The sequence below is a fragment of the Petaurus breviceps genome, unplaced genomic scaffold (assembly GCF_028583685.1).
Source record: "Petaurus breviceps papuanus isolate PSGF00001 unplaced genomic scaffold, PetGlider_PUasm1.0 91023, whole genome shotgun sequence".
Classification (NCBI taxonomy): Eukaryota; Metazoa; Chordata; class Mammalia; order Diprotodontia; family Petauridae; genus Petaurus; species Petaurus breviceps.
In genome coordinates, this window is record NW_027187398.1 from 2,700,029 (window position 1) to 2,717,211 (window position 17,183).

The window sequence follows — 17,183 nt, forward strand, 5'->3', positions numbered from 1 at the left end:
TTCATTATGCCACGATGACTCTTTTAGGAATGGCTTTGTGGTGTTGGTGTCTCAGTGAAGCCACCCTTAAAGTGGGACAATGTCCATCAGAGTTCTAACATTTGGGGAAATCATGTCTGTCTTCTCTAGCCCATTTCCAGAAGATTTGTTACTTTTATCTCTTCTCTAGTACTTTGACAACCGAGTCCAACAGTTTAGGAAGAATGGGCACTGGGCTTGGAGTCAGGAAGATTCATCTTTCTGATTTCAAATCTGGCCTTTCTTACTAGCTGTGTGATCCTAAGCAAGCCACTTCACCCTCTTTGCCTTGGTTTCCTTATCTGTAAAATGAGCTGGAGAAGGAAATGACAAACCACTTCAGTATCTTTGCAAAGAAAACCCCAAAAGGGGTTACAAAGAGTCAGATACAACTGAAAATAGACCAAGCAATAACTTGGAACGTGGGGGGACAAAAGAAAGAATGAAAGAGACAGCATGGGTTGGGTGGTTACAGTACTATGTATGGAGTCAGAAGGACCTGAGTTCAAATTCTGCCACAGTCACTTACTGGCTGCGTGATCCTGGGCAGCTCACTTAACCACTCTGTGCCTCATTTTTTCATCTGCAAAATAGGACTATTGGACTTAATGACCTTTGAGGTTCCTTCCAGCTATAAACCTATGATTCTATCTATGATCTCTTCTCTAGTACTGTCAGCCCTACTCTGGGTGACGGGTGGTAGGGAGTGAGAAGAGAATATTCAACTAAGTTGGCTCTTAAGAGAAATCACAAAAAATTATAATAAAGTCTGCTTTTTGATGTCCTGCTAAAGGATGCCTGTCTATATGCACTGGCAAAGGGTGAGGATATAGTCTGTTCTACATATCCCAATACCAGCACAAGTAGGGAGAGAGCCATCGAGCAAAGGAAGAATCTCAGGACTTTAGAGCTGATAAATGTCCCCCAGAGTCAGCAAGGTGGGCAGAGCAAATATAAGGTTGGCAATGAAAATGAAGGACTTTAGTCTGACAGCTACCTCTCTGCCTTCTCAGACTCTGGGGAGGATTTGGGCCCTGCTCCTAACTCTCACAGCTTAGGAGACCAGGGCCCAGGAGTAGTAGGTACCTGATATAAAAGCTTCTTCTTTTCCATGTCCAGGAATATCCCTGGAGTTAATACCAATAACAAAGCTGTTTAGGCTGACACTGATTATCCTGGCCCTGGCAGAGAGCTCTGCATTCAAATCAGAACTTCTACATACAAAAAAACCAAACCAAAAAAAAAATCAACTCCCTACTTCCTATCCGAACTGGACTTCCTCAAACTTTAAGGTTGATTTTTGGGACCACACAGACACACCAGTGCAGGCATTAGGTTGGGGAAGAGGAGACGATTTACTTTGGTCATGGGAGAAGTGCTGTTGGCCAACTGTATGTCAGGAAATAAGCACACAAATGGACACTAATTTCTGAGTTTCCCCCTAAATAGAACCGAGTTAGGTGTGGGAGGATGGGGCTGGTAACAAGGCTTTCTTTCCCAATCTCTTCAGGTACTGCTTAGGTGAGTACTCCCTCAATTACATCTTGGGTATTTGCCTGTCTTGTGTTGGTACATTTGCCCTATTTGCCCCTGTATCCATCTAACCAGTTGCTGGGCCTGGGGGTGGCCAGACAAATGGGGTCTGATAGAGCTAGTGCCTGAGCTGCTGTGGGCTGAGGGTAGGGAGATGCAGCATTAGCAGGATCATGGAATCACATAAGCACATGGAGTGGGGCAGGGAGCACCAATGGACCAACATAGGTCCATTGACTGAATGGATACATGTGGTGAACATGTTGGATAATCCCAAGCCAAGGAATGCAGCCCAACAAGAGTTCAGCCAGTAAGGATTCATGGAGGCTTCAAAGCAGTCTTTATGACTTTAACATAATACATTCAGAATATAGCATTTATGGGGTGAAACACTGGATTGCAAAACAGATGACCTGGGTTCTAACTTCATTTCTACTCTTGACTTTGCTTTGTGACCATGGGGGCAAGTCCAGGAACTACTATGGATCTCAGTTTACTTGTATGCAGCATTAGGAACAATGAATAATTCATTCTGGAGTTTCTTAATCTGCACAGATGACTCCTATGTAATTAACAATACTAATGAGTATGAAGAGTTCCTTGAAGAGCCAAGGGATCACCCTGTATGCCACATGGCCTCCAAACAGCACTTCCTGAAAAACTCTAACGTTCCAGGAGGAAGCCCCCGCCCCGCTCAGTTAAGGTATCAGAAAGGGGGTTGGATGGGAGAGAAGTAAGATTGTAATTTTTTTTGTATTTTTTTTCCCCTAAATTAAAGACAGAGGGTCATACCAGAGCTACCCATCATTCCTCCAGAGTAGTGAACTCTAACAGTGAAGGAAGTACCTAGGAAACCCTGGGGTCAGAAGACATAGCTCCCAAGTCTGAGTAAGGGATAAATGGTACTGTAGGCTGGGGTTCAGGTGCCCTAATCAAGCTACTTGGTGTTTACTTCTGAATTTTTATAGCAAGCTTTTCTGGGGCTGGTTCTGGGGGCCTCCCTACTCCCTTTTCCTTGAGGAGGCTGACAGGAAGCCTGGGAGGCCCAGTGGGAATAAGCCCTGGAGAAGGCTCATCCTGTACCCTCCCTTTCCCCGACCCTCCAGTCTGGGGGAGGGAATCACAGCTGCCATAGGGGGTGGGGGCCTTAGGAAGTCTTTTGAATCTTCTGCATTTTTCTAGCAACTCCCCTTGGTGACCCAGAGGATTTTCCTCCCCAGCACGTTTCAGGGATTGGTTTTGATTCAGTCAAGGGGTGGACAGAGCCTCCTGCTACCTGACCTAGGCTTGACTTTTCCCCTCATGGCCATACTTGGCTGCACGCGATGTTGATTCTCCCCTGTGTACATATGACATATTTCTTCTTAATTCATATCTGGAATGTGCACTGACTTGTGCATGAAAAACAGCAGCAGAAGTTCCACCTCTGTACAGATTTCATAAATCGGCAGGGAGGCACCCTGGAGAGATTTCACAAAGCATGCACCTTGGAAAGCAGTTTCCCAGACCCATTGATTTCTTTTCTTCCCCCAATCATCTTGGCTAACTAGGTTGAGGATCACTATGGGCCCTTCCTGAGATAGTGGATAGTGCCAGTTCTTGTCATTACATCATCATGACATCATCAAGCCATCAGTCTGCCTGTGAATTCAAGGACTGAACATTGCAGGTCTCAGTATAGCAGACTTCAAAGCCTACCTTTGGCCCTATGCTGAGGTGCCTCCATGAACAAGTCTGTCCAAATTGGTCTGACACTGGAATTTTCAACACCAGAGGCCTAGAGACCCTTTTTCCCTCTATCAGTAAGCCTGGCATAGATGCGATTTTGGCTTTTCTACACACTAAAGCAGGACTAGAAGTATCACTTCCCAGATACTAGGCAATGAAAACAATCCCTTCTGAATGCTCTGAAATCTTTCCCACTGATGATGGAAAAAAAATGGCCAACTTAAGTATGGTAGAGAAGCCCAGTATACATGATGGTCACTGAAACTAGACAACTAGAAATGAGGAAAGCCCTAGGGATGATAGTAAGACAAATGCTAATAATAACAATAGAAGTGACAATAATAATTCTTAATGCATACCATGGAAAGAAAGAGACTGAAGGCTCTGAGCTTGAGTCTAGAGATCACATTGAAGCAAAGGAAGATGGAGGTATGTAAAAATACATTGGTCTTTTCCAGATAAGACATATGGAACATAAAGATATAAGGAAGGTTTTGGCTGAATATGCTAAGAGACTTATTGGTACCCTGAAATCAAAGCCGAATAATAAGAATACATTTAAAGCAACTAGTACCTATGTAATATCAGTCTTAAGGTACACTTTCAGAATTGTAAAATGGACTGCAAAAGATTTGGAAAGTGCCTTAACAAAACCCCACACAATATTAACAAAATATAGGGTCCATCACTCTAACACAATTATAGAAAAATCATCAGTTCCATAACAAAAAAGGGGAAGGGGGTTGACAGACATTCTTACAGAAGATGATAAACTACTGAAATATTTTTGGAATAAGCAAGTATCACTTTACTGAGGAATAGGAAAGACTGACAACAGGTTCATGGACAAGTATTTTGCCAAGTGTAACTGGAAGTGGTTTACTTCCAGATAGAATCTATGAAATAACTAAAATGCAAGCATAGAATCAAAAGGCCCCCCAGGCCATCTGTGGGCAACCTCCACATGAACTCTGCCAACAATACAGCAACAAAGGAATGCTGAACAAATGTCTGAGTAACGAAGATCTGTTTATGGGAAAGAAGGGGTTTATGATGACATTTTAGGACTAGGTCACTGCTACCAGAAATTACATAATGGGTTATCTTTAAGGAGCCTGAACTTAGGGATCAATGTAGATTATGCGAAGAAATGGAGACAGTAACATTACTTTAGGCTACAAAAATTTAGCACCTAACAAATCTTAAAAAAAATAGTGGCTAGAATTACAGATCAGGAGGATGCCATCTTCTACAGACTGACAAACAATCCCCATAATTTAAATTGTTCAGTTGTTTCAGTCACATCTAACTTTTTGTGACCCCATTTGGGGTTTTCTTGGCAAAGATAGTGGTTTGCCTTTTTCTTCTCCAGCTTATTTTACAGATGAGGAAACTGAGGCAAACAGAGATAAATGACTTGTCCAGGTCACAGAGCTAGGTTTGAATTCAGGTCTTCCTGACTCTGAATCCAGTGTTCTATACACTACAGAGTCACCTAATTGCCCCTATTTGGTATCCTGGTCTCTAATTACTTCAAGTAAAGACCTCAAAATATTCTGGAGATATTGCTCAAACAATTAACTGTACTGGAACCGAACATTATAACAGCTGTAACAAACTAGTTAGTACCCACAAACACAAGGACATAACATGAAAGCCTACAAATGTTTTAAATATATGTCTCCATCCCAATACTTATAATTGCCAAGCTGCATGAAATAAAAATCTTTCAAAGTATAGAAACCTGGTCAAAGAGATCAAAAGCATATGGGAATAGGAAGAGGTGCTCTCTGTTAGCCCTTTCTGTTATAGGAGCTGCATAGGAGAATGTGCAGGAGGATGTTTTTAGTGAGCCAACAAAAGATGAGCTTATATCCTGATACTTTCATTCAACTACAAAAAAGTGGTCATTTTATCTGCTTGTGCAGAAGTACGTAGAACATGGAATCTAAAGGAATAATAACAGGAGAGCTGCTTATCCTTGGGCCGTTTGCATCTAAACCTCAGCAAAAAAAGATGCTGATGAGACGACAGCAAAACAGATGTTTACATAGCACTTTAAAGTTTGCAAACAACAACAAAAGAATGCATTTTCTCCTCATCTCCACATCCCAGCATCTGTAGCTTTCTTCATAACCTCCTACACAGGGCCCTTCTTGATCCTCTCCAGGATCAATTGTTGGCATCCTGCTCTCAAATGACTCTGCATTTGGTTTGTATATATTTTATATTTATTTGTGTGTGTTATACTCTGCTCATCCCCCTCTGCCCCCATTCCCCAAAATGTAAGCTTCTTGAGGGAAAGTATTGCTTTGCTATTATCTTTCAGTCCTTATAGCCTAGCATCATACCTGGCAAATAGTAGGTGTTTAATAATATTAGCTGAATGAATAAATGAAAGCCGTTTATGCTGATTATCTCATTTAAACCTCACTATTACCCATCAAGGCAGATACTGTATATATTGTTGTCCCCATTTTACAGATAAGGAAACTGAGACTTCAAAGAGGTTAAATGACTTGCCCATGGTCATATACTTGGTACTTGAAGCAGGCTTTAAACACGTCTTCCCTGTCTCCCAGATCAACACTTTGTCCATTCTTTTAAGGTGCCTAAAAGGTATCAGTTCATTTGGTGAATACCCAGTGTTATAGAGGGATGCCCCAGTATTTTCGGAAAAAAACAAAACAACCCTGTATCCTTATTTAAAAATAGATCTCAAATAAATAAAACCTAAGGTTCTCAAGCCAAAAATAATTTTGAAGTCTGAAACCTGGGGCCTGGGAGAACTCTGCTTTCATTAATGAGAGGAGATGTTTCTAAAGCCATCAGGTTTATCACGGCTGAATTTCAGATGTGAAACCCAATATACTGTATATGCAAGCATCCAGTGCCTGTCCTTATGGATCATTTTTGACCTTTCGTTCTCCTTTTTCTGGCATCTCTACTTCTTCAGTGAGAGGGGCCCTTGTTTCCCCTGTGTTCTGACCCAAAGGAGCTCTGACCTGGCCAGCTCTGGATGCCAGAGCCTGACTCTGGGCCTTCGGTGGGGACTGCGGACCTTTGGACAGGAGAAGCTTGTGGTCAGACTGGTTTGGCTGCTGTGTGGGGCTCACCAACCAGGACTTCACCTTCACCCCAGTCTTAGCAGCTAGGGGAGGGATCCACACCACACTGAGGAGTTGGAGACAACTGCCTATCTCTCCATTCTCATATTGCTGAGGGCAATGGGCCAGCTCCCATCAGTTCCTGAGTAATCCTTTGCACTCAGGGCTGGATTCTCATCTTGTCTCCTTATCCAGCCCCCCTGAAAGTTGGAAATCTAACAGCAGGTTTGGATCCTGAATCCAGGAAACTGGACTGCTTTCCTGTGGAGGAGGTACAGGAGAATGGTCACACACTACAAATGAAAACCAAGCTATACTACAAAACTGCAAACCACATCACAGTAAAGAGGATGGGGTTGGGCAGACCAAGATTAGAACAGGGGCTCTTCCCAGCCTGTGGCTTTCCCACATAATAACCAAGCCAACAAGCATTTATTAAGCACAAACTAGTTGCCAGATGCTGGGAATGCATTCATTAAAACTGAGCATGCCATCAAGGAGCTTATGCTCTACTGGGAAACAACATGTGAACAGAAAAACAAATACAAAATATGTATGAGGTAAATAAAAAGAAATGTTGGGGAGGGGTAATGGTAGCACTGACAAGGGGGGGAGGCCTCATGTGGGAGGTGGCCTTTGAGCTAAGTCTTGAAAGGTATTATTAGGGCAAAAGGAGTCAGGAGTTCCAAGAGGAAGAGGTAAGAAGGGACAGTGTTCCAGGCATAGGGGATGGTTTGTACAAAGGTGAGGAGGCAGGAAATGGGATATCAGAGACAGGGAACAGCAAGTAGGTTAGATGGATTGGAATGATGAATACACGATGAGAAATCATGTGAAATATATCTGGAAAGATAGGTTGGAGCCAGACTGTGAAGGGTTTTAAATGTCAAAGCGAGATGTTTGCATTTTGTCCTAGGGACAATAGTCACTGAAGCTTTCTGAGAAGGTGAGTGTCGCATTCAAACCTGAGATTCCCTTCTTTTTCAGACTCAAGTATCACCTAACATTCCAGGGAACTAGCTCACTTGTGGTCAAGTCCATGCTCGCTGTCCACACCTTCTGCATGAATCCATATCAATTGTTATCATGGAGGATAGGGGAGGATCAATGGCTTCCCTGTCCTTCCTTCTCAACATAGGGAGTTCAAGGCTCCCAAGTCCTATGGTCAAGTTTGGACATAGGGAGTTTATGGTGTCTGAGCTGCAGCCTGGTTCAGAGGATAAGGAGATGGGAAGTCCTAATTTTACCAGTGCTCCTAATTCAGAGGTTCCCAGAGTGTGTGATACCACCCCTGTGGGGGCACTGGAATAATAAAGGGGGTCAGTAGTAGCCTCAGGTATAATTGGGAGGTGTTGAATAAAAAATAAAGAGGTGGTAGAAGCATAAGGAAAGAAGAGAAGAAAATTTTGAAAAATGTTCATAAATGTTTCATCTGTTGTGTAACAGAGTTAAAGTTGTAGTGGTTACATTATTTTCCAAATAAACATACAAAATGCAAGTTATAAACAATCAGTGGTCAAGTCCGATGACAGGTCTTGGCAAACAAATGTTGCTGGGAGAGTGTGTCAGGCATTCCATACAATGTCAGGAAGTCCAACATGTGCTGGCAAGAGTATGTGCATGTAATGACTTGTCTACAATACGGTTACATGATGCTGTATTGCGACATGAAAACTTCAGTGAAGGGGACCCGCAAATTTACAATAAATTATTACATTTAAAATATTTTATTTTTTTGAAATGATGCAAATTTTAAAAAATCTGTTAAAGGGTTAAAGAAAGTAGATTTCCAGGGGGCCACTGAGTAATTTTCTTTTTGAAAAGGGGACAGTAGGCCAAATAGGTTTTGGAACCTCTACCCTAATTCATGGCAGAAACTTTACTTACTTTCTACTTCAGCCAATGCTGAGATGATGACCTATATGTTTATCTAGAAGATACTGACTTCCTCACTGGGTTTAGAGATCTCTTCTCCATATAGTTGATACTAAAATTCTCCTAGCAAAGAAGGGGTTAAAAAGAGGCCTTAGGAAAATCCTTATAGTAGCTTACAAAAGTCAGAAAAGCCCCAGGGGAGTCCCTCCTACTCTTTTTTTTTAAAGGGGGGGAGGTGAGGCAATCAGGTTTAAGTGACTTGCACAGGGTTACACAGTTAATATATATCAAGTGTCTGAGACCACATTTGAACTCAGGTCTTCCTTATTCCATTGCTCTATTCACTGATTTCTCTCCTCTTGAAGAGTTTGCTATCAAGATCACATCCTTTTAGAGAATTCTGTTAGTTGAGGATTTAGCTAAGTGGCCAAAATACTTTGGCCAGAAAGACCTGGGTTAAAATTCTACTTCAGACACCTAACTAGCTATGTGACCCTGGTCAAGTTATTTAACTTAATTGTGCTTCAGTTCCCTCATCTGTAAAATGAGAGGTTTAGATTCCATGTTCAATAAAGTTCCATGCAGCTCTAAAGCAATGATCCTATGATCTGTGTTCAGGTTCCTCATTGCTCATGGCTCTTGATGACTTTCCAGATGGTTTTCCTGTGACAGTGACTCAGTGTATCACTCCAATCTATCACATATGGTGGGGCATAGAGCTGACTTCAAACTCAAGCCAAACTTGTGCCTGAGAACCACATTCTTCCAGTCTTCTATATCTAAATAGTCCAAAAATAGTCAACTGGTCAAAATAGTTCAGTCCAAGGCATGAAAGGAAGTCATAGATCATTGGGTCACAACTGCAAAGAACCTCAGAGGTCATCTAGGCCAATCACCTCATCTGAGGCCCAGAGTTGTCCTAAGTCACTTGAGTAAAGAAAGTAGTCAAGATGGGATTCAAATCCTGGCTCTGGGGAGGAGTGGGCCAAGAGCGCCCATGCTCCAGGAACACATCCAGTGTTAGTAACCGACTTCATTAAACTGGTTTAACTGGAGTGTGGGTCTGTTGCCTTTTGCTTTTTTCTCTCTCTCCTGCTCCTTCCCCCCCTTTTTTAATGAGTCCAAACCTCAAACAGCCCCCAGCTGTCAACCTCTACCTCTCTGCAGAGTTCAGGGGCTCTGTGTTAAGTGTTAACAGTTCTGGGGCTGAAGTTAACACTCCATTAAAACAAAGGAGAGAAGTTCACACCTCCTGCTCCTACCCCACCCAGTGACTCCAACACAGAGCCGTCCTCTGCTGAGTTCTGCAGGCTGACAGAGCAGGAGGGGTAGTAGAAGTGGGGACTCTTTCCTTCAAAATAAAAACTGCCAGAGCTAAATCCAGAGGCTGTTCTGGTAATAAAGAACCCAGGGGTTTGTGTTTGGCTCTGCTTTTTGCCTTAACCCTCAGCTCCCAAGACTCTCTCAGTAAGAACTGTGTGGATAAGAAAACAGAAATGACATGAGGAAGGAGGGGCAGCACTCAGCTTCAAAAGGCCAGTGGCTTAGGCCCCACTCCAGGCGAAGGCCTCCCTGCCCCCTACCCAAGGAGAGTGCAAGCCAAGGCATGGGGCACAGCCCTGAGGCCCTTGCTGGCTCCCTCGAGCAGCCAAAAGGTAGATGTTACACAGTCTGATGAAAGAGTCTGAGAATCACCTAGATTTCTGCTGATAACAGTGTGGGTGACTGCTTTGAATGAAAAAGTTCCCCCTCCCCCTTTAAGCCAAAGAACTTGTGAAAATGGGGCAGAGATCTACATCCCCGAAGAGAATAGGAAGTGCAAGAACCCCACCAACCAGGCAAAAAGAAACCTGGAAGAATAAGAAACAACAAAGAATGGTAAGAACTGCAGTACTAAGGATGAAGGATCCCAAACAGATTATCTGGACAGGAGAAACTGGATGAAATGAAGTTCAATCTAGTACAGGAACCACAGCTAAATGAAAAGGTGCTAAAAGATAAGGGGCGGGGGAACTTGGTGAAACTTTTAAACGCATTCACCAACTCTACAAAAAGGAAAATCCAGACATCTACAAAGAACTTTAACAGTTTGAGGTGGAATATGAGCAGAAGGCGGCCCAGCTCAGCCAGTACTTTGATGCTGTAGACAATGCTCAGCATGTTGGAAGTGGAAAGCAATCCCATTGCCAGACAACACCTCATGCTCTAACATCTTGATCTAAGACATCCCATTGCCTGGTGCACAGCCACTCTCTATTCTCAAAAAAGTCTCTGCCCGTGGACCTCCCACCAGGGCAATTGTTATACTTTCTCTTCTTGGACACGGTGTTCCTCCTCTGCCTCCCTGGCACACCCTCCCGGGGCCACCTCCTCCCCAAGTTCTCCAGAAGTGTGGCCCTTACGTGGGCTTTGTCCTAGCACTTGACCCCTGGTGGAGAGGAGGATATTTTACATCGTCCAGAACTTGCTCATGGAGGTCATGACGACAACGCTTCCAGCACCAGCAAAGATGAAGGTTATTCTAAAGACATGGACCAAGATAAGCATGGTGACAGCAGTGACGCCAGTGACACTGACAGGTCAGATGCTGCCAGTGAAGGAGAGGAATTTGTGCCCTGTGATGATGAAGAGAGCGAGAACAAAGAGGAAGGACAAAAAGTCAGGCTGGCACGATTTGCTGGCGTTTCTGGAAAATCAGAAAGAAAAAGAAAAACATGAAGGAATTAACACCTCTTCAAGCTATGATGCTTAGAATGGTAGGTCAGGAAATTCCTGAAGAGGGGCAAGAAGTAGAGGAATTTTCAGAAGATAATGAGGAAAAGGATTCTGATGATTGAATCAGGATACAATGCAGCAGGAACACAAAGAAGGATGTCTTCCTGACAGGGCATCATCTCCTGCTTCCCAACAACAGCAACCACCTCCACAATCCATTTCTCCTGCTCAGATACAGGCATCTCCCATGCCAGAACCACCCCCTCTTGGACTACCACCTGTTCCACCACTATGACTACCTGGGCTACCCACTGGTCTTCCTCCTGGTCCACCTCCAGGAGCTCCTCCTTTCTTTCTTTCTTTTTTTTTTTTTAATTATTTATTTACTATTAGTTTACAACATTTAGTTCCACAATCCCTTGAGCTCCAAATTTTCTCCCCTTTCCTCTCCCCACCCCCCATGGTAGCATGCTACCCTATACAGGTTCTACAAATACCTTCACATTCAACATTACTCAAGTTGCAAAGAAGAATTATAACCTATGGAATGAACAATGAGAACAAAAGGCACAAAACAAAACAAAAAAGGGAAAGAGCAAGTAGTTTGCTTCAATCTGTATTCAGACTCTGTAGTTCTTTCTCTGGATGTAGAGGAGCTCCTTCATTCTTAAGAACACCTGGAATGCCAGGTCTTACCCTGACTGACTTTTACCTTCTCGTCCTCCACCAGGCAGGCCGCCTGGTCTTCCTCCTGGTCCTGCTCCACCAGGACCACCACCAAAGCTACCTGCCCTAACACCTCCAGGCATCTCTCCACCTTGTTGTGGTACGGTGCGCCCATCTTTGGTCTCTCCACTTGGCCCTGCTCCACCTGGGCTTTTTCCACCAGCTCCCTTGCCAAATCCAGGGGTTTTAAGTGCCACCCAATTTGATCCAGAGACCCAAAGTGGATGATACCAGTGCAGCCACTATTGAGAAGAAAGCCACAGTAATCATTAATGCTAAGCCACAAATCACCAATCCCAAGGCAGAAACTATCAGATTTGTGTCCACTGCATGAGGGTTTGACGAGAAAACAAAGAAAGTCAGAAGGGGATTCTAACTATACCCCTTGTCAAAGCAGTCCCTAAATCTAGCCCCTTTGCTCCTGTTTCAGTACAAACCAAGGATGAAGTATATGAAACCTTCATGAAGGAGATGGAGGGGCTACTGTGACAGCCTATGATGCCAGAGGAGGTTTGAATCCCACAAATTCATATTAGAAAACACAGTTCATAGAGGAAGGAGTTCTTATGGATTGGACCTGAGTGCAGGGGGAGTTAACTTTTACTCAGAGCTAACTTCAATGCAAGGATTGTCTTAATGTTATTTAACTTTGGTCAATTCACTGTACAGGAGAAAACTGTTTTGTTCAGAGTAGACTGGCAAGCTTCTACAGCAGTGTCCCATCACTTCTCTACTATACCCACCACCACCATTTCCTTTTTTCTTTGGAGGTTATGAGATAGACAGGATTTTAGTGTCTGTACTTTCATTTCTGAAATCCTTTTCTTAAGTGGGTTGGGTAAGCCACTGGAGTAAATAGTTGTCAGAAACCAATGCATTTCATCCAGTGTTTTTACTTCTGGTTTTAGTTTAGTTTTTTTTTTTACCGTTCTTGTAAATATTTTGTAACATTTTACTTGTAGTAAAATGGATTACAACTTCATTCCCCAGGATGTCTGGGGAAGGAAACTATACCTATGTATTGAATGAGATGACTTCTCAGTGACCAAAAAAAAAAAAAAAAGGAATGTCTTTCATGAAAGAAATAAATGTTCTACAAAAAAAAAAAAACACAAACCAAAAAACCTGTGTGGATGAATGAATTTGGGCCTGCCTGTAGAGAAGACAAGGCTCGTGAGTTATAAAAGACCCTGTATGAGATTCATTAGCAAGTGTGAAAAATGCCCAAATATAGCATCAATCTGGTTACAATTTCACCCAAACTCAGCTGGTCTCATTTTAAGTTGTGCTGGGTTTTCTGTTAAGGCTCTGTCTGGGCCATGACCAGAAAGTGGAGGTGAAGCTCTGCGGCAGGACACAGCCTCCACCCCCCAGTTTTGCTACATACCACAGGGGCCAGGATGGCAATCAGGATGTCAATGTTTCCCTAGCTAATAAGCAAGTTCAGGGAGCCCAATTTAGTCAAAAAGAAAAAAAAATCCTAAGGAATATAGTCTATTTCTGTTAAACTTAGAAGAATAACAAGTTTGGGGGATGGAGAGTAAAGAAAGAAGAATACATGTGCAAAAATGTTTCTTTGGGCATTAAACTTTTCATGCCCTTTGCTATAGAGATCTCTTGGGGCTATAACCCAAAGAGATTACTGTCAAGAATAAAAGATCTATATGTACAAACAAGCTCATAGCAGCATTACCTGTGATGACAAAGAGCTGGAAACAAATACAGACCAAATGGCAGGGACAAAGTTGAACAAATTGGTCACATTATATCACTGTGCCATAAAGGTGAAGAATTCAGAGATAAAGGAGAAGACTTGTATAAAGGCTAATATCTCTGGGTTTCAGTTTATTCATCTATAGAATGAAGATCTTGATTTAGGTGACCTCTAGGAACATTTCCAGTTCTAGATCTACACAGAGTGAGAAAACAGAGAAAAAAAGAACAATATTGACACTCACTACGGGAATCTTCATGAAGTCAACAGTAAGAGGCAACAAAACTTTGATCAACCACAATGATCAATGTTAGCACAGGCTAACCTTGGAGATATTGCAAGTTTGGTTCCAGGTCATTGCAATAAAGTGAGTCACAAGATTTTTTTTTGTTTTCCAATGCATATGAGTTTTTTTATATCTAAAAAAACAATGTACACACCTTAATGAAAATATACTTTATTGCTCAAAAATGTTAACCATCATCTTAGCCTTCAGTCAGTTGTAATCTCTTTGCTGGTAGAGGGTCTTGCTGATTCAGTGTTGATGGTGGTTGCTGATTCATTAGGGTGGTAGTTGCTAAAGGCTGGGGTAGTGGCAATTTCTCAAAATAAGACAACAAAAAAGTTTGCCACATTGACTGACCCTTCCTTTCACTTGAACACTTAGAGGCAATTGTAGGGTTATTATTAGCCTAATTTTAATATTGTTGTATCTCAGGGAATAGGGAGGTTTAAGGAAAGGGAGGGAGAGGAAGGAACAGCTAGTGAGTAGAGCAGTCAGAACACACAAATTTATTAAGTTCACCATCTTATATGGTAGTTCATGACATTACCAAACAATTACAACTGTAACATCAGATATCACCAATCACAGATCACCATAACAGATAGAATTATGATAATGAAAAAGTTTGAACTATTGCAAGAATTGCCAAAATGTGACATGATATGAGCACATGCTGTTGGAAAAATGACTCCAATAGACTTTCTTGACACAGGGCTATCATAAATCTTTAATTTGTGAAAAAAAACAAAACAAACTAAAACAAAAACAAATCCTGCAATATCTGTGACTCACAATAAAGCAAAAATACAATAAAAGGACACATGCTTGTATCATCTTGCCACAATTAAAGAACATGCAAACCCCTATTTGGTTAATAATTAATAACCATCATTCTTGGAAAATATGCTTTATAAAGGGGTCTGTTTGGGTGTTTCTTGGGAGGCATCTGTTGTGACAAAATGAAATATATTTATAAAGAGAATTATACTACAAAAAATCCATCTGTTCATAGGCTCACAGATTTAGAGCTGGAGGGACCTTCGTGGTTACCTAACCCACCCACTGCCCCACTCGGCACTTACGGGAGAGATTGTAAATGACAGAGCTGGGATGGATAACAGATTACAGGGAGAACAGAGATTTACCCTAAGGAAGCAGAACTCTGACAGCAAAGAAGCCTAGGTAGGGAGAGTCCCAGGGCACTCTTCTTGTTTTGACAGAAAAGTGGATTTATCATATAACTTGTGAGTTAGGGGTAGTAGGCTCAGCTAGGGAATTCAGTTCTGATGGTGCTTCACTGGATTTTTCAGAACTGCCTTAGTGTTGAAAAATCACTGGAATATTTATCACCCCAAAATAAAGGACATGTAGGTTGGCCAGATAGAAAGATATTTTACCTTAATGAGTTTACAAATTCACTGAAAAACTAATGAGTTGAGTGACCGTGGGCAAGTCCCTTGCCCTCTCTGAGCTTCCGTTTCCTGATGTGTATCATTATGAAGTTGGATTAGATGCTCTCTAAAGTTCCTTCCACATCTAACATTTGATGGTTCTTTGACTCAAAGGAGGTAGTTTTCCCTTGACCTGTCTAATTTAGCACTTTACACTCTCCCTAAACATCAGGAAGAGATAACACCACCATCAACAGCACACACCACCACTACCTCCAGACCTTGCTTTTAAGGTTTGTAGAGCCACCAAGTTAGAGAGGTTAGCTGTCTGCTCCTTTCATTTCCCTAATGGTGGGAAGAGGAAGAGATAATAATGGTTAGCCTTTCCCTGCTGCTACAAAGGAGTTCACCACTTCCTGCTCAGCAGCCATTTCTGGGACTTTCAACTCTCCTAAGAATCCTTCACATCTATAGAAAGCTTTCTACTTTTCAAAGTCTTCACATACATGAGATTTCTTTTGATCTTGCCAACAACCCTTCGAGGGAGGCAGTTTATTATCCTCATTTTACATATAAGGAAACTGAGGCAAGCTAGTGGGTACAGGAAGGACCAGAGCCCAGGAGGCTTGCCATTATATCACTGCCACATACAGAGAGAGAGATGGGGGTTATAATACTTGGGTAGGGCCTAAAATGAGACCCCTATAGGATGAGGGAAGAATAAACTCCTAACTCATTTCTAAGGTGAGAACCAGAGCCAGCCAAAAGAGTTCCCTATGCTGCTTCATCTCCCAGTCCATGCCCTCGAGGGACTGACATAATATTATCATCATACAGCTCATTTTAGAAACAACTTTCTTCACAATACCTCTGTGAAGTGGATAGCATTATCACCATTTTAAAGATGAGGAAACAGTTCCCGAGAAGTAAAAATGGCTTGCATTGTCCCAGATCACATGGTTAAGGCTTAGAGCTAGAATAATTCAAGCATCCTAACTCTAGGTTTTTCCACTTAATACCACACTACCTCTCATGATACTACTCCCTGTTATATCAAATACTTTGATCAACTACATAGCAAAAAAGAAAAGTTAGACCTTGTACATAATAAGAGCTGGAGAAATGCTTGTGCCACAAATGAATGAGTAATGAAATTTCAATGGTCCATTTCAACCTGACACTTCTAGAGAAGAGGTGTCAAACCCAGGTGGCCTGGGGTACTCCTGCTGCAGCCAGAGACAGATTAAAACGTAGTTGGGAAATACTGAACAAAATAAACTGTAGATAATGTTAATATGTGGTTTTCTAAGTCAGTATGCAGACTGATGATCCTCATGTTTCTATCTGAGTTTGATCCCACTGTTGTAGAAGATTGTCAACCTAGTCTGTCACCTCTCTGGCATTTCAATTCAGGTCTGTAAAATTTGGATGGGGCCTTGGATATCATTGATCCTTTGGGAGAGGAGAATGGAAGGGAGACCAGTGATATGAAGCACTTGTGGTCACATAGCAAATGAGAGCAAGATTTGAACCAGGTCTTCTAGTCAAGTGTTTTTTTCCATTGTACCATACTTTCTCATCCATACAAGTAAAATTCAGGAAGGGAAGAATCTCTGGGGGTCATCTGGTCCATCCTGCTGCCAGAAGATAGCACCAATCATGTTTCATAAGGTCTTCAAAGAAGCAAAATCCCCTACCTTCCCTGGGAAAAGGGAGTCTTCCTCAGATAGGCTTTGCATCCTGTGGTCTAATTATATAAAAAACAAAGACCAGCCATATTTCTGTTTACCTTAGCGTAATTCCTAAATTGAACTGTTTAAATAAAACCTTGACAACATAAATGAAAGTGTTTGGATCATAGTGATTGTGTTTTAATTTCACAAATCCTGTACTTCCCAAAAGAAAACTTATGCACTTAACACCTCCAATCAAGTCAGATCACTTCAAAGACTTCCCACACTTAACACCTCCAATGATGGCAGAAAGCCTTGTTTAAGGTGATGGTGATCTATGTTCCTGCATTTCTGCACTGTAACATCATAACAGCCTCATTTAAATAATTATCTGAGGAATTATTTGAGTGTAAACAA

At 42.1% G+C, this 17,183-nt stretch overlaps 1 protein-coding gene and 2 pseudogenes across 13 annotated transcripts in view; 2 read left to right on the forward strand and 1 right to left on the reverse strand.

Annotated features, from left to right (window-relative positions):
• Positions 1–17,183, reverse strand: part of BCAS3 (BCAS3 microtubule associated cell migration factor) — a 795,613-nt gene that overhangs the window by 32,833 nt on the left and 745,597 nt on the right. The window lies entirely within an intron of this gene.
• On the forward strand, positions 9,247–11,704 carry LOC138153658 (WW domain-binding protein 11 pseudogene; annotated as a pseudogene).
• LOC138153687 (WW domain-binding protein 11 pseudogene) lies at positions 11,445–16,669 on the forward strand (annotated as a pseudogene).